The sequence below is a fragment of the Oxyura jamaicensis genome, chromosome 1 (genome assembly GCF_011077185.1).
Source record: "Oxyura jamaicensis isolate SHBP4307 breed ruddy duck chromosome 1, BPBGC_Ojam_1.0, whole genome shotgun sequence".
NCBI classification, from domain to species: domain Eukaryota; kingdom Metazoa; phylum Chordata; class Aves; order Anseriformes; family Anatidae; genus Oxyura; species Oxyura jamaicensis.
The window spans coordinates 161,563,001-161,590,524 of NC_048893.1; the positions used below are offsets into that span (position 1 = coordinate 161,563,001).

Genomic DNA, 27,524 nt, shown 5'->3' on the forward strand with positions numbered 1-27,524 from the left:
TCCCATGAACAGTCTAAGCTCCTTTTCTTGTATTGTCCTATATAGATAAAAATTAGGAAGAGATTAATTTTCAGCTGATTTGATTGCATTCTATCATGAACACAACATCAGGATTTATATTGCACTGCACTGAATATTGTGAGCAAAGCATCATGACTGCAGGTAAAGTCAGAATCTATAAGATTAACCCCATAGTTATATTACAGATCTGGGCAGGAGTATTAGACTGAGGAGATAAAATGCAGAAATCAGAGACGGATTTGTTCTTATTCCAAAATCATTTTATTTCATATAGAGGAAGATCATGGAATGTGGCCTTTTCTTAGGCTTTTTTATGCCATTCCTTGATAATGATTCCCTGGTTCAGATTATGGATCTGGGGTGATGCTACACAACTAAGGGGGGCATCTCTACTACTTTACATGATACCAGTATGGGATAATGTGTTTGTAGTCGTGCAGTTGCAAAGAGCCCTTGCTTCAAGCACACTCGCCTAAGATATTTCCAAAAATGTCACTACATCAAAAGATGTTGAATTCTTTGCATAGAAACTGTATTCTCCTTTCTTTCTTCACTCAGAAGAGTGGGGATGCCAATGGCACCCTGGACTTCCTAACTGTAGAAAAAGACACAAATCAGAGGAACGTGCTGACAGCTCAAGAAATCCTTTGTGTCAATGCAAAGTTAGGAATTATTTGGACCTCATCTTCCTTCAGCTCCCTTTTATAAATCCTATACATTTTACAGGAAATTATTAGGACTTTATTTAGCCATCCAGCTGTAAGTCATTACTCTTTTTGCAGATAGCTCTGCTGGTATTCTACAGCAAACAATGGCTTCACCGTTCTGATTTTGGTGGTACTCTTCTATGAATACCAGTCTTGATTCCTTCCCAGATAATCAGCAGTAGCAAAACAACTCAAAGCCTATAAGAAAGGATTTTAAAAACATGTTTTACTAGAGTAGGTTTGAGTACAGAATGGTGAGACAGGTATCTTTATTGCTGCTCTCAGTCTCAACTAAAGCCAGTGAAAAACCTCCCATTAATCTCACTGGAAAATGGATCAGGTCCTAGGTACCTTTCTGTGCCCTTGGAAATGCCGGTTTCTGCACTGAGTCCTGCCTTTAAGACGAGACAAAACAGAGTGAAGAAATTTCAAGGCATTTTTCCCCACTTAGGAATTTAGAGTAATCCAAGCTCCTTCAAGGTTTGCATCACTGCCAATGCTTGTCTGTAGACCTAACGTATTGATGAAAACACGTGTGCAAGCAACTTTATTTCATGCCAGTAATATGGAATGCTAGCTGTTAAAAAATAACCTGGAAAACTTCCCACCATCTGCATCTGGTTCTGTATTAAAGAAAGTAGGACTGACCCATGAAGCAGTTGTAATTTTAAGTGTTGTTTTCTGTTTAAAATAAAAAAGAAAAACAATCTGCACAATTCCACATCCTTTCCATACTTTGAGGCACCAGATGGCTTAGTTTCTTGTGTCTCTTATTAAAAGCATATTTATATATTCAAAATACCTATGTGTACTTTAAAAGGTCCATTTTCTCCCATGTGTGACAATTCATTTAAATCGCTGCAGAAGTCTAATTCTCTTTGCCCATGTAAGAAAATAACACCTTCGCAAAAGGTGTTAACAAAAGTTTTGGTTTCTCCAAGTAACCATTAAGTAGATAAAAAATAATAAATAATAATAATAATAATTAAAAAAAAAACTTCCTTCCAGCTTGCATCAAATGGAAAATAAGTATGGCTATTAGTATCTTTTCTGAAATGAGCTCAGTACATACAGTACAGTGAGGTACTACAAACACAGAAAATACCAACAGCAACATTATTGGAATTAGCTAAAATACTTGTTTCTCTTCAGACATCTCTATGGGTATAGATTTGTGCCGGTGACCCCATTTCCTTTGTATTGGTGACCCCAAATAAATAACTGGATGCTGTGAGAAAACTTGCATAGCCATATTCTACCTCTTCTGAGGAGAAACAGCATCAGTTTTCAAGACTGTCTATATTACACAACAAAAGCCAAACAATAGATGAAGTACTATCACAGAACAACAGCTATGTGAATAGCCAATTTTTCAATTTTCTGGCAGTTCTGAACTTGTTTAAGGTTGACCTGTATGGTAATTTGTCATAGAGACTATTAAGCTATCTAAAAGCAAAAGAAAAGATAATTCCAGCACCGAATGATGCATTTCTTCAAAATTGTTGGTGTTTCTTTGCATAGCTTAAGAACATTTTAAAAGGATAATTGAATTTTTAAAATGTTTATTTTGTCATATTCTAAAGCTGAATGTTTTGTGTTTTTATTTTCATCTTTTTAAGATGTTTGAAACAATCCAGAAATCAGTTTATAACATGGTTGCCCATCAAGATATGGAAGAAATAAAGAGATAACTGTAAAAATATTGATCCTATTATACTATTCACAGGGTCATCGAGCAGTTTTAGTTAGAGGACTGTGTCTTCATTAGAACTATCATGTAAGCATCCCCTGTGATTGCATGGTTTGCACCATGTCTGGTATCTTTTTCAATATCCCATTTGTTCAGTATCCCTGTAGTAACTAAAAGAATTGCTTAGAGCAGAATAGACTGGGTCTCCAGTGCATGCTGCCCCTATACATCTGGGATCTTCTTATCTCTCTGAATAAATGAATGGAAAGAAGAAGGAATCAGTGTCAAGTGAACTTCCAGCTTTGTATGATTCACTGAGAACTATATATTCTCACTGCAAATGGCTCAAAGGCTGTACACTGGGAATAGTGCTGTTTCAAGCTTTGTAGTGTTTAACACAGAAAAGCATTATGGCTCAGTTTATTTGGTAATCTTTTCTTAATTATGGGAATATATATGAATCTAAAATGAAAGTCTATGCTAAATAATAATAATAACAATAATAATAATAATAAAGCAATTTTCTATGCATGCATTGCTCTTTAGCCACAGAAACACCAAGAGTGGGATATAAAATCTCACCTGATCTTACAAGTGTGAAAAATAGGTACCTAATTCAAAGGTAGTCACCATAGGCTTCCTTTATAATTAATAGAAAGACATAGGTACCTTCACAGAAGGATCCATTTCAGATGTGTTTTTCCAATGCCTACATTAGGATGAGATGAATAGCCTTCTGAAGGTGCCTGTCTTTTCCAGTTGATTTAAAAAGGGACCCCAGTGTGACTTAGATGCCTGAGGTAAGGGAGATTAATCCTATCTTGGATTTAATGGGGCAAAATTGTCTGGCTTCTCTAAATGTACATAGACTTCAACAAGACTAAGGAAATTTCCATTCCAGATCAATAATTTCCCACACTTCATAGTTTTGAAGAACACATTTATAAACATTTGCTTAAGGTACTTCTTAGTAGCTATCATATATGAGAAAATAAAAGAACAAGACCTTCCCCTTGCCCACCCTGTCCTCAACAGGATGCTTTTGAGTACCTGCATTAACATTTTGCTTGACTGACTAAGCCAATTACTAGTATGCAGTGAAGCAGTGCTGAACTTCAAGGGGGGCAAGATCATCATAAAAGAATGCCCCCTAACTTCTGGAGAAGGAAAAATGATGACTTTATTAATACATTATTACCATTGGAATAGGATGCCAGGGTGAACGAATGAATGCCACTTTTGAAAGGCTGTGCATGTATCCTGACCGGGTAAGTGTCTAACAATGGGTGTAATTATCTTTTCCGTGGTGCTATATCATTAGTTGTCACTTTAATCGTCACACCAGTCACTTGACAAAGATTTTTTTGATGTATAATACTAGAAGCCAAGCCCTGGGAAATGCTGGTGAATTAGACACTTTGGCATTCCAAAAGAGTTGCACCTTTCCAGAAACAAGGACAGCAGGATCTCTACACCAGGGCTTAATTATGCACAGATTTACAGTGTACTGTTACTTCTGCTAGATGGTGTAGTAGCTAAATGGGTATTTCAGAGTGGAAATGGCAAACAAAGAATGAATCCCTGAGCTGCCTTTTTCTCAGAGACAGTGGGGGAGGGGGAACAATGTAGTCATACTGCCAGGAAACCTGCAATAAATGCAAATTGATAGTTATACTGTGCACAAATTGACACTTTTTATAGTCATGATGTTTGTCCTAGCAAAATTTAAATGCAGTGGTGTTGATGCAGTCACGCTCTTCCTGCTTGCTCCAGCCTCCCCCAGCAGCTGGGGTCAGCAGTAAGGACACAGAGCGCATGAAGTATGGTTGGCCACAGCAAGACCCAGATGCTAAGCTAAGGATGATATCTTTTCAGTAGCTGCATCTGGCTCTTTGGCAGGCTCTACAGGCTGATCTGCTGGCAGGCCTGGATTTGCCTCTGGGTCTGTCATCTGTCATGTTGTTACGCTGTTGATGGGCTGTCTCTGCTGCCTTGCCCTCCCAGGCTGCATTTGCCTTTCAGCTGCTTCTGCTGCTGAGGATTTTGCTGCTGCTGCTCAACATTTAAGGACAAGAGGATGGCAGTATGCTGCTAAGTTGCGTAGTTCAAAGTGCAAGATCAGGACAGCGTACTCAGAATCAGAAATATGCTTGGCACACGCTCGTTAATGCATGATTTAAAAAAGCAGCCCTGCAGATTTGGAATTGGCTTGCAGACTATTTGTTATGCTTTGCTGCTAGTTAGTAATTCAGGTCTCCGATGACTCATGCACCTTTGTTTTTAATTATGACACTTTCATTTCAGCATATACCTGATGATGACATGTACAGTCGTTGATTAGCAAAGCAGAAGCCTTAATGAGCACGGGGTAGCTTAGTGAGCTGGCTGTAAAATAAATATGAAATGTATCAGAGATTTCTCTGTTCTCTGCTGCATGGTGCATAATAACTTGAAGAAAACAGTTAAAATAAAATATTAACGGGCTAGCAGAACTGGGAAAACAGCTCACTGTTAACGTGTCCAGTAGTGAGAGAAAATTACAGGTTTCATTGTGTATGCTGCACCATCTGCCTACACAGAGAGCCTAAGCCGTAGGCTCTCCCGAGGGAAATAGCTGTGGATAAGTTATTCAATTAGAACAGCATTATTGGCCAGCTACCTTGGAGAATTGGGTTGATGATGTTGTGATTATCCCGCTCTACATTCCTTCATGTCCCAGACAGGCTGCATTGCTTTGCAACTTCCTTAAGTGTTCACTCAACTGTACAGTAGGTGAGCAATTGAACCAGGGAACATCAGGGATGCCTGAAAGAAAATCAATTTTGAATGAACTTTCTCTGCTTAGCCACAGCCTACATATTCTGAGTCATATTGTATTTTTGTGGACTTCAGTGTACTAAGTGACAGAACTGGCAGTGGGAGGAAAGAGAATTTCATTGCGTGCATTTAACCTGTGGCTGGGCACCAGGACTCATATGGTAGGTTACAAAATAGGACAATACTCCTTCAAGTGTGACATTCCTGTCACATCCCATTAGTGATACAGAAGCTTTAAAAGACCACAGTAAGACTGTTTTGAGAAACTCCTTTGGTTCTTTATCACCAAGGTTCAAAGGTAAAATTCTCTTCTTTGAAACTTTTTTATTTAAAAACAGACCAAATCAGGGTCTGATCCCAATCTTGTAAACCCATTATTTTGCTGGCCTCCTGCTGAAGGTAATGACATCTAAGAAGCACCATAATATTCTCAAAATAGTGCTCTCAGTCTCGCTTTGCTACCTGAATAGGAACCTAGAGAAACTTGCTTACTCATTTTTATTTTTATTTTATTTTTCTAAAAAAGAGCAATGCTGCCTCTTAAAAATTTGATTTAATTAAAAATAAAATCAAAACTCCCCACCCCTTTTCATAATCTAGTGTTGCTCTGCTTGTCCCTGATCTACTTCATTTTTATCAATGATGGGATTTTAAGACTGCGGGGACTTGCTGTACCATTTATTTTGATGTCTTGTGTCACACAGGCTGTAGAATTTTTAATCTCATCAAATGGATTGGTGCCATTTTAAATTAAGTGGCAATAGTTTATTATTTTTCCATCAACACTTAAAAACTCTTCAATTTTTTCAGTTGTTCCTACACTCAGAATTGTAGTCATATCTCTTTCATGGTATGTCATGCACTTATCTAGTCTGGGAAGTCTAACAGGGAACCTTGCAATGAGAACTCCTAGGAGAGACACATTTTTAAAATGTGTTTTAATCAGAGCTGAGCTCTCCTGGAAAGGTGACATGTCTGCTCTGAGTTCACATCAAGATCAGTAATCTTTTCCCCCTTCTTCAAAGCTGGATGTCTTGTTAAACAGAGATGTACATCATCCACAAGGTCCACAGGAGGGATGCATTTGAGAAGTGACAAACGAGGTCATTGGATTTGCAGCTGAAGCATCCTCGGATGAGTTCTGAAAGGTCCAGTCACTGAAAATAGCAGTGATGCGGCATGGCTGATTACACCAGGTCAGTTTGTTTCATTTTTTATTGTTTTAATTTCACTGTTTACTTTTTCATCACAGAGGTGCAGCTGGGCCGCTGAGTGATGCTGTGCCTGTCCGTCTTGTCCTCAGTGCAGTGCCTTGCTCAGAAAGAGAGGAGCCATCATCAGCTATCTCAAACAACCAAAGCAGGACAGTCCATGAAGGAAGGAGAGGGAGGACTCTGAGGCTGTGGGAGCTCTCATCCTTTAGGAAAATTTAGATCATGATAGTGACTTCCTCTGTCTTGAGGGAAGAGGATAAAAAACAATGTCTAGGAATGAAGTAATACCATTTATTGATGTACATTTGCATCAACAGTTTTGAACTATTTTCTGCAAATCCTCTTTGTGTAGTGTCTTACACAAGTTATTTCCCACATCCTATCTTCCCTTTTGTCTGAACCACTGATATCTCCAGCGTGCATCTGCCCACCAGGAGTGACCTGTACCACTACATCCGTGTGACTTTTAGACAGTGTGGTGGAGGCTTTAAACTTTGTGATTGCAGGGAACAAGCACATAAGACATGAATATTGATGAAGCACTGCTGTGATGTGTGCTCATACTGCTAATGACAAAGATGATAATAATAATAAGGGTCCCTACACCCAGCAAAAAAAATCCAGTTTCTTCTTACAGAGTGCCTCTGGAAAAGACAGAATTTATCTGTCAGCTCCTTGTAGGGTCATAAAGTTTACTGACTTCTTAACTTCTTCCACTCAATGGAACCACTTTTCTTATCTATTTATTTATTTATTTATTTATTAGACTATGACACAGAGATTAATATGGGACTCCTGGGATATGCAAACCACCGATTGAAGGGAGTGCCATTTTCCCTTTATACTACCAGTGGAGAAAATAGTGCCAACTGAACCCATCTGCTCTCCTACTGATGAATGTGAAGTTATTAGTTGGGTGTTCATTCAGAGTTTTCGTATCCATTTTTTGTGTGTTGATACTTAGCAGTGTAATTTGAAAATGTGTGGTATCTGTAACAGTATACTGTATTTTATAGCCTGGTTGCAAGACTGTGTTACAGTCTTTAAAGGAATCATATTTTGTATTAGTTTTGAGAGTCTTATTTCGGGGGAGGAGAAAGCTTCCAGAAAAGTGTATTTCCTTAAACAATTATCTGTCATATTGGTACCTTTGTTTCACAGTGTTGTGCCATGTTGTTGATGTCTAACAGAACAAGTAATATACCTTTTGCATAATTTGAGCAAGGTCAGGATTTGGACTTGATGATCCTTGTCGGCCCCTTCCAGTTTGGGATATTCTGTTCTGTTCTGTCCTGGCTGGATGTTGAGAGTTTTGCCTTGGGTGTTTTGTCACTCACCTCAGCAAGACTGGGATTCATCCATAGGCTCTTCATTTGTGGTGAGGTTTATTCTCTTTCTGCTGCTTTCTTAAATATACATTTACAATTCAACAACCTCATTAAATGACTTTAAAATATATTTATTGAAATAAATATAGGGCAAGGCTACATAGGTAGATAAAGCTAGTATACTTTTAAATAACATCTTTGCAAGAACCAGGTACTGTGCCTTTCTGTCTACATCAACAAGAATTTCGGCAATGAGACAGTAAGGAGGGAAATAGATATGGCAGTGTGATTCAACTCATCTTTGCACAGACTTCAAGAAGCCCACAAATAAATGCACTTCATAAAACATCATCTGTTATATGAGGTTCATTATTAACATTGCTGGGTGTATAGGTGGTATATTTTAAAATGAGAGATTGTACACTACTTGCTTTTTTAAACTTTGTTCTTCCTGTAGAAGAGACAAAGGTGTGGGCCTTTTACACCACGGTCCGCTGTGCCGTTTCCAAAATCACAAGAGTGCTCCATGCTCTGTTTAGGTGGAGCATACTCTTGAGATGAGATCCAGTGTCTGAGCAGAGAAACCTGGAAGGTTTCTCTGGCTGTGGATCTGACCAGAGGCTCTGTCTGAAGCACAAGGAGCTCTGCACACCATTCCTGTTTGCAAAGTACTTTTTGGAGCACCTTTTTGTGCTAATGTGGGGATGTGGCTAGCAGCATCCTGCACTGCCTGCTGAGGAAAGCCTCAAAGAAGTCTGTGAAAAAAGAAAAAGAAAGATAAGATGGGTTAGCTAGAGATGTCATTGAAAGGTTTATACTTTCACTTTGCTCGATATTTTTTTCAAGTTTCAATACTGAAAGTGAGAATTGATTATTTTTACTGTCTAAAGAAGAGCATACGGACTCAGCAAGAGATCATGACAAGGGCACAAAAAATAAATGAAGCTTGAAAAATGAATCTTGAGTCAAATGAAGTAAAGAATGGGAAAAATGTGGCGCTATAGAGATGTCTAATTGTTTTGTTTTACCCTGGTTTCCGTCATCCAGACATGAATAACTGAGCTTCTCTGTTAGACTGGCTACACTGACTTCTGAAGAGATCTGACAGTAGGAGGATTTATGGAAAGAAAAATAAATAAATAAATAAATCTTAGTATAAACACCCTGCATAGCAGTGATAAATGTCTGGTTGTACTACTGATGGCAAAATTTTTGTATGGCAGAGTCAGGCAAACCAAGGAAACTGGCTTGCATGGTCCCAGTCTAAGTAGTGCTGGAGTGAGCTGTGCCAAAGAGCTGGGGCAAGCTTTCTGCACCTGAGAAAATGTAAGGCTGGAGAGTCCTGAATGGATCTGCGGCTCAGTTTCTCTTCTTGAGAAACTCCAGTTATAAATTAGGGTGTAGGCAGTTAAGGCTCAAGCTGCCTCTTGTTGTGTCCTACATTTTTTTCAAACTAACAAAAGGAATGATCAAGATCCTGAAACTTAAATTTTTAAGTCTTTATGTGCACACAAAAGCCAATACATATTTTTACCACATTCTTTGCTTTGGTCATTTATAGAGTAGGACACTTTTTCAGCTTTTTTTTTTTCTTTCTTTTTTTTTTTTTTCTGAAACTAAACATGCAAGATTTTGAGGTGTTTCTGTAAATTCACTTCCTTAGGGATTGCTTTGTACCTGAAGTTCAGATAAAAACCAATATCAACTGGTTTGAAAGAAGCACTGTTCAACAAAGGACATATTATTACTTAGTTCACTTCAACCATATATTATTGTATATATTTACAATCAAAAAGACATCTCCAAAGTCACTGAAACAGTCCCTTGCAGTCTATGGGAAGAAACTAGATGTCCTTACTGGACAGTATCTTTGACAGCCAGTCATCTGGGATGTGTGTTTATTGTTCTAACAGGAGTAGGCAAAGGGGTATGGCAAAACAAATGGTACCTTTCCAAAGTATCTGTTCTTATTTAATTGTTTTTAAACCCTATTTAGAACACACTCTTCATCTAAGTTTTGTGCTTGGAAAGATGCCAGAGCTGTCCAATGTCAGTAGAGAACAAGGAGATTTTTTATCCACATCTGCCTTTGAGAATTTTACAATAATGTATATTTGTGTAGTTTCATTTTTTTTTATACATGCTTTCTCCTCAGGGAGAGTTCTGTATTTGGAAGCACATGTTAATTTAACCCCTGAGTAGAGCTACAGCAATAACAGTTTGCCCCTGTGGGAAACTGGTGGTGATGGTGAAGAAACAAGCTATCAAAGATTGAGAGTATGCTGTGGTTTCTGTCACTTGTTTCTGTGTATGGTGAGAATCAGTGCATATATGTGTAATTAAGGTGCATGCTTCAATATATAAGTTTTTAAAAAATTGCTATTGCATGAGTAAGATAATCAGGATTTTGGAGAGATTGATGTAAACATTGCCACAGAAATGTGAAATCATCTTGTCACAAATGTCAGAAGTGTTCTTTTTTTAAAGACCCTTGATTTTTAAATAAAATCTAAGACTGCCACAAAGGGAAGAAAAAGAGAGAATCCCAGAAGGGTGCCAAGAAATTCAGGTGGCTTTCCCAAACAGGTACTTAAGAGGTTAGTTTAAAAAGAGAAAAATGAAAAAGGGAAAAAGAAAAAGTGAAAGGGAAAAAGGGAAAGGGAAAAAGGGAAAGGGAAAGGAAAAGGAAAAGGACTTAGAACACATAAATATTCCTAATTTTTAATGCAGGCTTACTCTGCGTGGGAGAAAAAGCATAAGATGTGGTTGATGAGAAAACTATTCTCCCAACACTTCCTATTAGGTAAATGCCTTCCTATTAGCTTTTATGAACAGAGCTAATTGTGCCAGCAATGGGAATTTACATTTAAGGAATAAACCCTTGGTCTTTAAATGCTGGCAAGATGAATTGCGAGACAAGCATTAGCATTTCGTGGTTGTTTTTGCTGTATATTTTTGGTGTGTTACTTTACAGAGCAGTAAGAAGGAAGGCATCTGCCAGCACTGGAACCAGTTTGTAGTTCTTGTTGGTGTCCAGCTGACTCCACAGAAGCCAAGCACTGTGCAAGGCATTGCTCCTCAGGATTAAGGACGAGCTAATCCTTGAAAGAGAAATGCCAGTTCTTGGATAAAATAATGGAAGAAAGACTATTTGAAGACCTGTAAAACACTCCTAAAACTCAGGCATCAAATTCCCTTTTGTGGCATTGAAGACCAAGTCCTTGGCGTTGTAGGGTTTCATAAATGGCTGGGGAGACTTTAAAATGCAACCAGTTACCAGCTGAAAAGGGGAATTTATGCAGGACATGTACCTGCAGTTGAAAGCCTGGGTTCACTGAGCCTTCATTTTGGAATAATCCCTCTTCCTGCAGTCTGCAGTCAGAAAGGGAAATCTGAAGATGCAGAAAATACAAAATATTCAGTTTTGCTCTAGCTTCCACCTCAGACACACATGGCCCAGCTGAGCATGCTGTACAACACCACCATTCAATTAAAATGTTGGCAATGTGGTAAGTCTAACCAGATCTGGCATGCCAAGCAATCTTAAAGCCTCAAGACAGTGTCTCCAAAAACAATTCTTACACAGCAGGAGGTTATTTCTTTGCATACTTTTCCAAGCCTATTTCAGCTGACACTTAATTCTAAAATCTTTCTCTCTCCTTTTATTAGGAATAAGTTACCAGCACTCAGATGGTTAAGTTACCAGCACTCTACCTTCTTGCTATCTTATTAGCAAAGAAAAGCTTTCCATGCAAAGCTTTTCTACTGAAGGGTTCTCATTCCTGAGCAGCTACCCATGTGGTTTTTTTTTTGTTTGTTTGTTTTTTTCTTAGGCGATGGCATGTGGCAGTGTTTAGAGAATCACCAACTCCTTAGGTTTACTGTATCCTTTCCAGAGCGTAACTTTGAACACTCAGAAAAAAAAAAAAAAAAAAAAAAAAGGGAAATGATGGGTTACCAAAAACAACCAATACCAGCTCTGAGTGTTGATTTTTCTTAATCAACCTGTTCTACAAGCTAATAACACAAATGAAATGTTTTGCAATAAAAATGAGACTCTGACAGCAGAATACAGGAGTCTATCAGTATATGATAAAACATCTCACACTTAGAGTGAATGACAATGAATGAACTACCATAGGTTTTCCATGCCACCAGTCATTTGTTCTGCCTGTAAATAGGAAGTCATTATTGTCTGTATCTGACAAAAGAGACTGTTTCCATTCTGAGTCATGTCAAAAGTTTATTTTTTTTTTTCCAATAATTTAGTGTCAATATCAAAATACAGCATATCTGTCTTAAATATTCAAGTCATATTTTCTTTTAGTATGCTAAGATAAACAAGCTGATAAAGTTGAAAAAAGTCAGGAAGGCATGTCCAATGAGCAGAGGCTTGGATTGTCTGGTCTGGAGAAAAGAAGGCCAAGAGGCAACTTCATTGCTCTTTACAGCTTCCTGAGGAGGGGAAGCAGAAAAGGAGATGTCTGTCTCTTCTCCCTGGTAATGGATGACAGGACACACAGGAACTGCACAAACTGAGCCAGGGAGTTTAAGGCTCAGAAAGGTAGGAAAAATTTATTTGCCATGAGAGTGGTCAAACGCTGCAACAGGCTTCCTAGAGAGATGGTTGATGTCCCAGGCCTGTTAGTGTTCAGAATTTTTTTGGATAACACCCTCAATAATATGCTTGAACTTTTGGAAGAGAATCAGGCACTTGGACTTGATGATCTTTGTAGGTCCATTCCATTCCATTCCATTCCATTCCATTCCATTGAAGAGGGTGATACTTAGCATCTGGATTTTGGTTGAATAACAGTAACTAGAAGCGTATTTCCATTTCCACACTAGTCAAGCCATCTAAGCTAAACCGGGAAGAGATCACAGGTCCTGCAATAGCTAGAATTGTAATTTCTTAATTGGCTTCATGGTTTTCTGTCATATGAGCTTTACAACTTTCTTTACAAATTTACAGGTTTTGTGGTGGTCAATTAGGATAAAAACTGCAAGGAGGGATAGGGGAGTATAAAATTACATGTGATTATCAGCATCTGTTCTTAAAGCTGGCAAGCAAAAGTCAAATTGTGCTTAGTTTGTAGATTTCTTGTTTTGAAAGAAAAAGCTCACCTATGAAACACAACCTGTGATTAATTACATAATAACAAAACATTTTCCAGAATATTTAGATGGTAGTTTGCTATTTGAATATACATCTGTTTTCAATTTCAGCACCTGCTGACTCACCTTAATGCCTAAAACAGAAGTGTTCAAATCATCTTCCAAAGGACGGAACCTGGAGTTTTATTAAAATCAGTGGAAGAGTGTTCTGCCTGCTACATGCAAGGCTATGACTGAGTCAAATGTGCATTCAAAGAGAGAGGCAAAAATGAAACTGACTTGGGGAAATTATTTCAAATGGTGCATATACTTGGGGGATCTTTAAGGCCAAGAGTAGCAAGCACACAGACTAAGGTCCAACTTCCTAATGAAACACACATGCAGATCACAATATTAATAAATTCAGAGTCTTATTTGCCAGAAATATATGTGAACATGACATACATATTTCTATAGGGTTCCTTAAAATAGTTTCTGGGAAAACAGGATTTTTTACTGTTTATCAGTGGTCAGTTCCTTGTTACTTTAGCAAAGCTGTTTCATCAAATAGGGGCTGTATTCCTGCTAATTCCTCTGACAAATGGGTCCTCCAGAATCTGGAGGATGATCCAATTATAAGTTAAAGAAACTTACACCCAGGATGATTGACCAAAGATAGAAGACTCTGAGAGTGTTAGAAAAAGAGAAAGAAAGTGAGACAGTGTGTGAGAGTAAGCAGGTGTTGGATCCGTGAGCTGTTACTGGAGAGTGTCCAGCTGATAAGGAAGCATATGAGATTGACTGCTGATCAAGCCCATTTATTCTTTTTATTGCTAACAGCTGCTGTCCTTAGGCATGGCTGGGCAAACCTTAGTATTTAACCCCTGCAGATTTTGATCTGATCTTCTGTTTCAGCTAGTATGGCTGTGATTCATTGGATTGCTTGAGCACAAGATGGGAGCTCTGAGTTACAGTTCTCATGGTGTGAGGACTTTTGGTCTGAAAAACTAGCCAAAACTCAAGGTGTTATGACTTTTTCCCATAAAAAGAAGAGATTGATAATGGAGTTAAGATTTCCTTGATGAAACTCTGAGTCTGTAAAGGATATAAACAGTCTTGTTTCTTTGACTTCAAGAGGAATAAAACAAGAAATTATTTCTTCCCTCACAGTTTCAAAGTTATATGAGCTAAATGTGCAACTGAAAATTCTTCTTTCTTACTTTATATCTGCATTTTCTCTGTCAAGCTAGCATTACATCATTGATGATTTCTTTGTTACCTCTTTTATAGAAAAAAAAAAGAAAAGAAAAGATCGTTTTCAAAGCCTTTCTTTCAATGCTATTCACTCTCCTGAGCAATTTCAGTGTTGCATGTACCAGTGTTTTCAGCAGAAGACCCTGTTGTTTTAGCAGCATGAGTCCATAAGGAATTTCTTACAACTATTGTTAAAGAATGATTACAGTTATATGCTCCTGTTTCAGTGAGACTTAATTCATGCCATAGCAGTATGCTTGGACAGGACTAATGGTTTACCTACACTTACTATTGTGGCACAAAAGAACCAATAAAGCAAGAGTCTTCTTATACTTGTGTTTCTTCAACACCTCACCCTCATTTTTTTGTTGTTGTTGTTGTTGCTTGTTTTGTTTTGCTTTATTTTGTTTTTAAATAATACTGGCATTTAAAATAAGTGAAATAACATGAGCCTTATACAGGTCTTCTATCCCATACTAAGATGTTTTAAAGGATTTCTGACTGCATGAGTTGACAAGGCAAGAAAGACCAGTGTTATCTACCTGTACTTCTGTAAGACCTTTGACACAGTCCTACATGACATCCTGATCTCCAAATTGGCAAGAGATTAATTTGAAGGGTGGATCATTTAGTGGGCAAGGAATTGGCTTGAAAGCCGCACGGAGAGAGTTGTGGTTAACAGCTTTATGTCCAGGCAGAGGCTGGAGATGACTAGTGTCCCTCAGGGGTCTGTCTTGGGACTGGTGCTGTTTTATATTTTTATCAATGATACAGACAGTTAGATTGAGTACACCTGTGGCAAGTTTGCAAACAATACCAATCTGAGTGGTGCAGTAGATACAACAGAAAGAAGGCATGCTGACCCAATGGACCTGGACAAGCTAGATGAGTGGGCCCACGTGGACCTAACGAGGTTCAACAAGTCCAAGTGCAAGCTGCTGCAGCTGGGTTGGGGAAATCCCAGACATGAGTAGAGACCAGTAAAAGAACTCATTGAAAGCAACCCTGCAGAGAAGGATTTGAGGGTTCTGGTGAACAAAAACTTGAGAAGAGCCAGCACTGCACACTTGCAGCCCAGAAGGCCAACTGCATCCTGGGCTGCTGTATTGTTTTTATGTGCCAAGGTTCTGGTAGCAGGGGGCTGCAGGGGTGCAATCTGTGCTGTCCCCCTGCAGCCCATGGGTCCCACATGGAGCAGATCTCCACACTGCAGCCCGTGGAGGAGCCCCCACTGGAGCAAGTAGATGTGGCCTGGAGGAGGCTGTGGCCCATGGAGAGCCCCCACAGGAGCAGGCCGGAGCTGCAGCCCATGGAGAGGAGCCCAAGCAGGAGCAGGGCATCTGGGGGGAGTTGCTGCCCATGGGGGACCCATGCTGGAGGAGTTTGCTCCTGGGGGATGGACCCTGTGGTATGGAGCCATGCTGGAGCAGTTCTTGAAGAGCTACTGCCTGTGGAAACCCATATGGGATCAGTTTGGGAAGGACGGCATCCTGTGGAAGGGACCCCATGTGGAGCAGGGGCAGAGAGTGACCATGAAGGAGCAGTGAAGACAAAAAGCATTAGGGAATGACCACAGCCCCCATTCCCTGTTTCCCTGCACTGCTTGAAGGGAGGATGTAGAAAAAGGTGGGTGAGGGGAAGATGTTTTTAGTTTGCTTTTTGTTCTCACTTCTCTAGCTTGTTAGTAATATAGTAAAAACAATATTAATCTCTCTGTGCTGTGTGTTTTGCTCATGATGATAATTGTTGAGATATCTCCCTGTACTTATCTCACCCCTTGAGCCCTTTCCATTGTTATTTTCTACCTCTTTCCCTTTGAGGAAGGGGAGTGAGAGAGCAGTTGTGATGGAGCTCAGCTGCCCAGCTGAGTAAAACAGCTGCATCAACAGAGCCATGGCTAGCAGGTCAAAGGAGGTGATTGTCCTTCTCTGCTCTGCCTTCGTGAGGCTTCACTTGGAGTGTTGCATCCAGGTCTAGGGCCCACAGCACAAGAAGGATGTGGACCTGTGTCCTGGTTTCAGTTAGGACAGTTATTTTTCCTCCTAGTAGCTGGTAGGGTGCTATGTTTTGGATTAGGATGAGAAGAGTGCTGATAACATGCTGATGTTTTAATTGCTGCAGAGCACTGCTTACACTAAGCCAAGGACTTTTCAGCTTCTCGCTCTGTCCTGCCAGCAGGCAGGCTGGGGTTGCAGCAAGAGCTGGGAGGGGACAGACCCAAGACAGCTGACCCAAACTAGCCAAAGAGGTATTCCATACCATCTGACGTCATGCTGAACAATATATAGGGGTGGCTAGCTGGGGTGGGGGGCCGGCTGCTCGGGGTTGGGCTGGGCATCAGTCAGCGGGTGGTGAGCAATTGCATTGTGCATCACTTGTTTGTACATATTGTTATTATTATCATTATTATTTTATATCTTAATAAACTGTCTTTATCTCAACCCACAGGCTTCACTTTCCCATTTCTCTCCCCCATCCCAGAGAGGGAGGGGGGAGGGTGAGCAAACGGCTGTGTGGTGTTTAGCTGCCGGCCGGGTTAAACCACAACAACCTGTTAGAGCAGGTCCAGGCTATGAAAATGCTCAGATGGCTGGAGCACCTCTGCTGTGAAGACAGGCTGAGAGAGCTGGTATTTTTCAGCCTGAAGAAGAGAAGGGTCTGGGGAGACTTCACTGAAGTATTTCAATACTTAATGGGGGCTTATAAAAAGATAGAGAGTGAGTTTTTGCTTGGGCAAATAATGATAGGAAAAGGGATAATGGTTTTAAACTAAAGAGGGGAGATTTAGATGAGATGTTAGGAGGAAATTCTTCACTCAGAGAGTGGTGAGGCACTGGAAGAGGTTTCCCAGAGAATCTGTGGATGCCCCATCCCTGGAGGTGTTCAAGGCTGGGTTGGATGGGACACTGGGCAACCTGGTCTGGTGGGAGGTGTCCCTGCCCATGTCAGAGGATTGAAACTAGGTGATCTTTAAGGTCCCTTCTAACCCAAACCATTCTATGATTCCTATGATTCTATGATTTCACACAGGTACTTCCTCATGATTCTGCTTTCAGTGCAGAGATAACTATAACAGCTATATACTGTTAGTGGGATTGATCAGCTTTGCTATCAAGCTGTAATGCACACCAAAGTAGGAACTATTCACAGCTGTTTTCTTTACATTAACAATCTTAACAAGATTAGTACCTTATAGCTCCCCAAATCCTGTAATAATACTCTATGACATGACATGCCCACCATGTTATTTTGCATTTTTACTCTTCTACTTCAGTACACCAGCTTAGCCAGAATTTCAGCTTGATTTGTATTTTTACTACACAGCTGGCAAAACAAATGCCCTTGTGGGTAAAGGTGATTTATAAATAGTTGCAGTACTTGTTACTGGACATGGTTTAAGCACTTGGCACACCATCATGGAGAAGTTCCTCACCCTGTTGATTTTGTGCTTTTGTGCAGGCATAGCCATAGTCTTTGGCCTTCATTACTCAAAGCAGAAACATTCTTCTAACACAGTTTGAGATAATATTAAATTAAACTTGCTTGAAATTGTTCCAGTAAATGGTCAATAGCAAGCTCTGAAGTTTCTGTTTGTAAGGGCAAATGAAGGAAGGGCAAAGCACACCACCTGTTTTGCATTTCAGTCTGACTATAATTGTGGCAAATAAGGCAGAAGAGAATTCATTTACAGAGAAGAAGAGACCTCCAGAATCAGAAGGGCTCAAAACTTTGTTCTTTAGGCCTAGAGGTTATCAGTGTACAGAGAAGCACTCTGAATGCAAGAAAGCAAAACTTTGAAAGATCTGATACTCCTTTTACTGTGGATGCAAGTAGATGCTTTGTGGGCCACAGCTGAAAAAAAAAAAATATCATAATTTCCTGATATGGAAAATGTTCTCCCATTGCTCTTTAGCTAGATTCCTTGACTTCATTTTAAAACAATCATAGAGCTGGACCTATCTTAATATGACAATATGAAAATGAAACAATAAGTGCTAGAATATTCCTATACTTTGGAATACATTGTGTTTTCATCTTACACCGTACACAGCTGCAAGAAATGGTGGTGGGCCAGCCCAGTTGCCTCATTCCAGAAAACTGTGACTCAGAAACACTACCTCAACAGATACCATTGCCATAATGTAACAAAAATCTGTGATAGAGCCTTACTTATTAAATCTCAAGCTCAGCTCAGAAGACTAACTGAAAACTTTGTTAGTTAGTTAGTTAGTTAGACTAACCGAAAACTTTGAAAACTGTTATGACCTTGATTACAACGGCATAGGTCCATATCCACTTCATGGAATTTCTTGAGCATCAGAATCCCTAGCCTGTTTGTCTACAAGGCAATAACACTGATTCTACTTACATTGATCTTTTTAAACTATCAGTGCAACTGGAACTACTGCATTTGCATTGGTAGCAATGAGCTGTGTAGAGTGCAATAGCCACTTAAAATGAGAAGCTTTAAAAGTCAAGAATAATTCCACTGACTTGAATCAGGTTGTAACCTAGTTACAGTATCCTTACTTACCGACTTCAACCACTTTTCTGACATATGGCGTGCATTCAGAAAATAATTTACTTTGTTTTAATTTGTCTTATGATCTTCAATTAAGAGGAGTTAATCTTGCTATTGAGAGTCATGATTACTACAGTTATACATTCTGTCTCTGCAGGATTCCAAACAAACAGATAATATCCCAGTGTTAGAAAAAAAGACACATCTGGAAACTTACATTGTCTCTTTTATACTACTACTGTTCCTTAGAAGGGGTGATAAAAAAAAAGGCAAGACCTCCTTATTTCCTAAAACTGTAGTCAGGCAAGAGCTGAAGGATTCCCTAAAACCAGATGCTGTTTCAGTTCCACTGGCAGTAAATTGACATAATAAAGAAGGCTAATGGTATAAAAAGCAAGTTCTTCATATTGAAGTCACTTTGGTGAAGGTACCATCTCATAGTCAGTGATCCCTACAAATGCCCAAGATAGAGTAATTCTTGAGATGTTGAATTAATATTAAATATTCCTGTCTTTGCACCATGAATGGGGGAATTCTTTTGAACAAAGCATTACTGCCAATGTAGACACCTACATCTGAACTACCACTATAATGCCAGTGAATAGAAGATACTTTGGGAGAATACATCTCACTGAAACAAAGATGAAATAGATGAGACTCACTAAGTTCTGACAGTGCTTTTTTTCCTTCAGTTGAGGTGTGTTACTTAAATGATGAGCTCAGATGTAGGCACTTAAAATTAGTTGTGAGGATTTGCATTGTTGGGACTGAGCCTTTGACATCCCTAGTGTTCATCCAGTGGGGCCTGGAAAAATAATGAAACTTCAAGCTGCAATATGGTAGATTTAGGTGAGATGATATAAAATTCACCACTAAGCATTTCAGTGATTTGTTTGGAGAGGACACAGAACCTCCAACAGTGGAAGATTTTAAGAACGTACTTATTGCAGATACAATTGACCCAGTCCTGAAGTAATGAAGTAGCTTTCAGGGTATCAAGGTGAATTTTCAAGGTCCTTTCCAGCCTACTTTATTGGTAATTATGACCAAGATGAGGATGGGAAATACAATGAAATTCTCTAAATTAAATGGCAAAACAGCAAAGTTAAAGGCAGTATTGTGTAGATTGCTATCTTTTGATATGCAACATGGATGTTGCTTTACTTCCCCATTGATCAGCCCTTCCCCATTTATCTCAGCACAAGTCCTTTGCAGTCTCCCGAACACTTTATCTTAGCAGACATTCATTTTCGTAATGGCACTTTGCCTTGTATTTAATGACAATTGTAAGCACTTTGGCAACTTTATGCTCAATGTCTGTAATCTCTCACAAGCCTGGAAAAAAAAATAAATAAATAAAAGAAAAGAAAAAATAAGCATTTTCAAATGCATGTGAGATTTTTTTTTTTCCAAAGTTTATTCATGATGTTTATTCAAATTTTACTAAATACGGAGTAGATTACAATGCAACACATATGTTTAAACTGGTAAATCAACAACAAATTGGGGAAGACATTTTTTTGTTTTGTTTGCTTGTTTTTTTTTTGGGGGGGGGAGGAGGGTGAAGAGTTGCTTTCTTTTCCACTGAAGACTTGACATAGCAAACTGGTACCTGCTGATTAGGTAGAAAAAAACCCTACACAGTTACAAATGCTTTATCTCCTCACTGATTTCTGTCTTTATTCAATTTTCAGCAAGTCCTTGTCAGAGGATAAGGGAAAAGAGAGCGGCCTCTTTTTGAGCTCACGCAACTATTGTTTTTTGGAAGTGCTGACCAAACAACCCTCAGGTGCATAGCTACGGCTGGGGAAATTGTGATTATTGTTCCAAGGACTTGCCATGGGGAAGCTAAGCATGGATTGTTAATTTGTACCAGATGGGACCGTGGCTCTTACATTTTGCAGAGAAGTATTTAGAAGCACTCTGAGAATAAATATGATAGCCTGCAGATTAGTGTTAATATGAATTTCACGCAAATTAAAACTACTTACCACTGCCAGGAAGAACACAAATAAAAATACAATAAGTTTTCAGCACCACACCCAACAGTTTTTTTTTTTTTATTAAAAAAAAAAAAAAAAAAGTTCTATAAAATGTGAATCTAACCTTGTGTGTTTTTCTTCTTTAATACATTGCATATGTAAAGATCTAGAACTCAGTGGTTCAGGCACTGAGTAGAGGGGTGTGGGATTCCTCTCAGCTGCCCTTACATTCTGTCTGCAGCCTAGATGATCACTTTTAATCCTCTCATCTTGTTCTGCAGTCAGTGGAGCAAAGCAAGCACTTATACAAATCATAAGGATTCATATGATGCTTTTCTGAAGTACTCTGGGATTAATTGATCTCCATTGACCATAAGGAGAACCCGGACAGACAGATATAAATGTCTAAATCTGGAGAAAAGTCTCACACCATAGTCCTCTCTTTGCTGTTACAGATGGAGCTGAAAAAATCCATTTAACCGCCAGTTCCACCTCTGGCTTCTCTGCTGAGTTTGTTGATAGCTTTCATGATAGTAATGTTTGGCAAAGAGGCTCTAGAAATAGAATCATAGAATATCCTGTGTTGGCAGGAACCCACAGGGATCATCAAGTCCAACTCCTGACTCCACACAGGACTACCTAAAAGTCAGACCATGTGTCTGATAGCGCTGTCCAAACACTTCTTGAACTCAGACAGGCTTGGTGCCATGACCACTGCCCTGTACAGCCTGTTCCAGTGTTCAACCACCCCCTGGGTGCAGAACCTTTTCCTAGCCCCCAGCCTGACACTCCCCTGTCTCAGCTCCGTGCCGTTCCCTCTGGTCCTGTCGCTGTCCCCAGAGAGCAGAGCTCAGCGCCTGCCCCTCCGCTCCCCTCGTGAGGGAGCTGCAGGCCGCCATGAGGCCTCCCCTCAGCCTGCTCTGCTCTGGGCTGAACAAACCAAGGGACCTCAGCCACTCCTCAGACGCAGAACCATAGAATCATTAAGGCTGGAAAAGACCTCCAAGATCATCTGGTCCAACCATCAACATACTACCAATGTCAACCACTAAACTATCTTGTCCTCTAGACTTTTCACCACCTTCATAGCTCTCCTTTGGACACTCTTAAATAGTTTTATGTTCTTCTTATATTGTGTCACCCAAAACTGCACACAGTGCTTAAGGTAAGGCCACACCAGCACAGAGAATCACTTCCCCCGACTGGCTAGCAATACCATGCTTGATGCACCCTGGTGTATGGTTGACCCTTTTGGCTGCCAGGGCACACTCTAGGTTGATATTCAATTTGCCACAACCAGAAGCCCCAGATCCCTTTCCACCGGGCTGCTCTCCAGCCTCTTGTCCCCCAGTCTGTACATATAGCCAGGGTTGCTCTTTCCCGGGTGTAGAATCTGCCACTTGCTCTTGTTAAACTTCATGCAGTTAGTGTTTCCCCAGCCGTCTAATCTATTAAGACAGTATGTCAAAATAGTATGAAAGTTATGAATTTTCTGAAGTCAGGGCATTACCAGAAAGCAGTAATCATTTCTGACCAAAAGTTATGGAGGTCTGCACCAAACCAAGCACATTCTTTAAATATGAAATTAGCAGCACTGACAAGCTAAGCACTTGCTTAAGTGCTGTACTGGATCTAAGCCCTAATTTTTAACCAACATCCAACTTCCTTTTGCCAACAAAGCTCTGATGGGAACAAATTACTCAGTTGGGGTATTCTACAAAAGAAGAATGTATCTTCTGTGACTGAAACAAAGCTATCCTCTGGATTTTAATGAGAAACCTTACTTTTAAAATAATAGAAAGAAAAAGACTAGGGAAAACTTTCCCATTCAGTTCTGTTCTGTGAAGCCATGAGTCAATATTTTTATTAAAACGAGGCGTTGTTCTTTTTCTTCTGGTGTTCTTTTTTTTTTTTTTTTTATTCTTCCTTTAACTTGTGAAATCTAAAGTAGTTTCAGAAGGTAAATCTTCAGTTCTACTTGGCATGCAGAATGCCAGAGAAAAGTGCTAAATTGGCAGTGAAGGGAAATATTTGTACTTGTCAGCTTTACTGATTGAATAATAGATTTTTGAATAGAAAGTCATAAAAATTGTTCAGATAAAGAAATTACCTGACAAAAAGATTTTGCCTAAAGGAAAACTGACTTCTGATGGACCTAATTCACACAAAACTTTTTTTCCTATTTCATTTTTTTTCTGCTAGGTCTTTAATAATGGTTCTTTCTCTGCTCCTATTTTTAGACTTATACACATTCCATTTGGTCTAAGATTGCACCAAGCAGTGTTCAAATTGATGTGTTACATGCACAAAGCATGCATAAAGTCAAAAAATCCATATTTAATATTCCTTCATTAACTGAAGCTCATATTGGAGGTATGTCTCCAAAATACGAACTTAGTTTTTAAATTATTTACCTCAGTCTGTTGAAAGTTAAAAGATTATTTGGTTTCTGAAGACACTCCAGGCTTAATCTAAAGTACCAGTAATATCAAAGCTCTAATATTACAATTCTAAAATTTCTACATGGCCCAAATATAAGAGCACACAGGCAACAACATATACTGTCTTATCTTGACCCCAAATCCACATGCACAGTGAAAATTGCCCGTCCCTCATAAAACAACAACAACAACAAAAAAAAAGGAAATTAATTTTTTTAGAACTTTGCCACATCACCAAAGGTTTATTTACACAATTCTAAACAGGGAAGAACAACAAGCAAGGTGTGTGCAATTTTCAAAATATAAGGAATGTCATGGAAAATGCTCCACAAACAGCCCATTTTTCTTTTCATAATGTATACAGCTCAATTTCAGCATGATTGCCGACTACTACTATGTCACAGCATAACACCCCCATGTATGTAAAAAAACAAGTTACCAGTTGTATGAGAACTTTAAGAAAGTTTCCTGGATCTTGTACAACAAAAAGCCATCATCCATCATAGTGCAAAGTCAGTGTTTCACAGACAAAACAGGAACATGGCACTGAAATTAGAACATATATTAAGAAATTCATTGCTTGACCCAATAACTGTAGGCAGCTGCAGCTTTAGCAGAAACAGCTTTCTGTATGGACCTGGAGTCTATTGGTGTGATATTTAGGGTCTGATTCCCACGGATATATGGATCTCTGGCAACTTTGCAGGGAGTCCAGACTTCCACTTGGGTAAAGAAAACCAAAGGGCTGAGTTCTTAGAATTAAATGCATCGTATTCATTTTTATAAGGGGCATTATACAATCCTTTAGCCTCCATAAAATTTATATCCCTCTAAAACATTCATTCATTTCAGTAAGATTGAATATATATATATAAAAGCAAGAAATGAAACTAACCCATACAGTTTCCTTCTGTTGACCCACTTTTTACTAGGGTGGCAACTACTGATTTTTTTTGAAAATTTCCTCCTGAGATATTTGTGAAATAAGATGCAGATGTTAAGTTTGAGTACTTTTCTTTCTTCTCTGTAGAGAAGAAATCTCTTGTTCTAAGGGCTCTTCATCTGTGGTCACCTCTGTAATATTGCCTCACTTGTAATTTCATCTCATTCAAATTCATGTTGCTCTCAGGATGTTGTATTACAGTTGTATTAAAATACCCAACTTGTATTAAGATACTATCTTTATTTCATTGGATCAAGATATTTCAACATGATTCAAAGGACACTTAATCCTTCTCAAAGGAACTGTGAAGAACCAGGGACTGTTTTCTCTTGTCTCTACTACTCCAAAACAGTCATTAAATGTCAAATTACATAAATAATAAAATTATAAGTAAATTTATTTTAAATAAAAATGATTCACCTGAATACTTTGTCACTTAATGAGGCATTATCTTCAAATTCAGAGAGATGTAGTTGTCAGAATATGTTGTTAAATAAATTTGAGTTTTAAAATGTGCATTTTAAAGGTGTTAATTATGGACCACATTTTGAAAAGCTGTTGCCCATTATTTTTAAGGTATGTCCCTTTTGGGGAAATTAGTGTTTGGATTCTACCAAGTACTATAGCACACATTCTTTAAAGAAGGATTCAATTACTCAAACCCAATACCTACTCTGACTGGGGAAACAGAGGGATTCAAAGGGGAAGGCTTTGAAGAGCATCCTTGAAGGAGAACTTTCGTTCTGCTAAGAGAAGGCCTTAAAAGGTAGAGATTTTACCAAAGCACTAACACAACAAAGAAACTTTTTCCCTACAAGACACTGGATTTTGGAACAGGAGGGAGTAGGAATAAATTGAATACTTAAAGCATCTTACAAACCCTTTCTACATGGGCAGATGGTGTTAGGACAAGGGGGAATATTTTAAACTAGAAGAAGGTAGAGTTAGGTTAAATATTAGTAGGAAATTCTTCACTCAGAGGGTGATAAGACACTGGTGCAGGTTGTCCAGAGAATCTGGGGGTCTCCCATCCCTGGAAGCATTCAAAGCCAGGCTGGATGGGACTTGGAGCAACCTGGTCTAGTGGAAGGTGTCCCTGCCCATGGCAGGGGTGTTGGAACTAGATCTTTAAGGTCCCTTCTAACCCAAGTTATTCTGTGATTCTATGATTCTACACCTTTGGAAAAGAATATAGTGCAATCATCAATATTTGAATGTGCTATATTTTTGCCAAAAGTTATATTCAGTATTATCTGAAACTTATTGATGACTTCACCTTTCTACTAATGAAAATTTGGAAGAATTTGATGCTGAAGGAAAAAAGTTACAATACACCACTTTTAGTGGTTTATTTGGTAAAAATTATTCTTCTAATTTCCAAGGCATTATGATAACAGTGCTGTCTAAATTAATATCACACATTTGCCTCAGAATTATTTTTTTGTTTATGACTATGGCTTTTTTTTTGTTTATGACTATTTCATAAGATTATGAAATCTTTTGGTCTGCTCTCTTAACCTAGCTGCTTTTCGTGGTATTTAAAGAAATATTATTCTCAGAAATATTATTCTCTTGAAACTTGACCAAACTTTAACTTGCAATGTAAAGCCTTATTCATCAAATTTCAGAAGGTCCACTGCCAGAGTTATTATTACTATGATTGAAAGGAACCATTAGTACAGCACTGCTAGGAGGAACATGCATCATGGAGTAGTGGTGATAACTGCTATAATATGATTTTCCTTAATCTGATTTACTTTTGTCCTTCTGCTCCTTGTCTTGCCCCATACTTGAAAAAAGGATACTTTTCTCACCTCACACAAGACCTAGCAAAAATGATAAGCCTTATACACTCTTAGTTTTCCCAATTGCAAGGATTCTGTGAGTTTCAATTTGATAGCACTGTATCAACATCTTAGGAAAGAGACCTAAGTGCTAAGGGTCCCCATGGTTCTTGAATGATGGGAGCATACTATATCCCTGAAAACCTCTAAGAGGAACATCTGAGGAACATCTGAGACAAGTATCAGCCCCACATGTTTATCTCACAACTTCTTGTAGTTGTCCTAAAAGCTAGTGTTGTAGAGCCTCCTGACAGGAAACCAAGTTAGGGGGCTACAAAGTACAGCAAATATGTATTAGAATATATTTTATTGTTCAATTTGTTATTGCTAATAGAATGAGGTCTGTGTTAAATAGTCTGTTGTTGATGTCAGTGTGTGCTGCTGGATTTGAGTAGATGTGGCAGACTTGGTATCCTGAGTTCATCAGCTCCCATGGCTGCAACAGGACAGTTAGACTCTGGATCTCCTGTTCTGGGGGGAGAATTTAACATTCTAACTCCCAGCACAATTTTCTTCACCCTTTGATGTCCTGTTTTCTGGCAACTACTTCACTGCCCACACCAACAGCTTTATCCATCCCTTTAACACAAACTAAGGGGGCTTTTACAAGTAGTGCACCGAGTAGCTGAAGGTACCTGGAGATGGTGCAATGTGAGTTGAATGTTACAATACAGTACAATAAAACTTAATAAGAAATTAAGATATTTTTCCAAGTTTAACATTAGGTTAAAAAAAAAAAAATCTTATTGCAAAATCCTTGTGTCTTCATCATCTAGCCTATGGTGTTTGCTATCCCCATTTTTCTTTTTAAATATATACTTTAAATCTATGTATTGTTTGTAGTCTGACTCTGCAAAGCTTACTTGCAAATGTCAATGGTGATACTTGACTGTCTGAGAACTGTTCATGTGAGCAGAATTTACAGGATTGGTCACTGTGTTTTGAAATTAATAATATTAAATATAAAGATACACAAAATAGGCACATTAATATACAATTATGTTTCAATTGTGCAACCTTAACACCATGTTAATATAGGCTTCTTACATTTACTGTGCAATATGTTTGAGAAAACATATGGCACATAATCCTCTCCAAATGGTTTTAGAAATGAAAAGGTGTCCTCTATGAGCCTCTGCCACTGGGGAAGAGTGTGTTTTCTCATTTCTCTGGATGCTGGAACCCCATGATGAGCAGATTTGCATAACAATTAACCTCTAAAAATAATTTATAACCTCCCAGATGAGAAATCAGCTTCAGGGTGGTTAAAAGGGGAGACATTCTTTATTAATGTGAGTGTTTGTATAAAGGAGGCATCCAAGCAGCATAGGCAGTCCCTCAGAATGGGATGCAATGCTTCCTATGCACTATGGAAAGTGCAAGGCAGTGTTTTTCTTCCATTTTCCCTACAGAAGCACTAGTATCTCAAAAGAGAGAGAGAGAGAGAGAGAGAGAAAGAGAAAGAAACTTCATTTATTAGCAGAAAATCTCATCTGGCCTAATAAAATGTTTAAAAAGTTAAACACTCAATTGTGTGCTCATGCAAAAAGTGTAAGAATGCCACTATTCCTTCCACCATGCTGGCAGGGGGGATGTTCTGTTTTCATTTACTCTCTCCATGGCTCTAGGGTACAGACAAAGGAAAAGGAAAAGGCAGGGAGAAGCCA

General features: G+C 38.9%; 1 long non-coding RNA gene across 1 annotated transcript; it reads right to left on the reverse strand.

Moving 5' to 3' along the window:
• Window positions 1-259: 259 nt before the first annotated feature.
• On the reverse strand, window positions 260-5,217 carry LOC118163720. Its single transcript, XR_004749167.1, has 2 exons — window positions 5,078-5,217; window positions 260-926 (listed from the first exon to the last, which is right to left on the reverse strand). It is a non-coding gene; the product is annotated as an uncharacterized LOC118163720 (long non-coding RNA).
• Window positions 5,218-27,524: the final 22,307 nt, after the last annotated feature.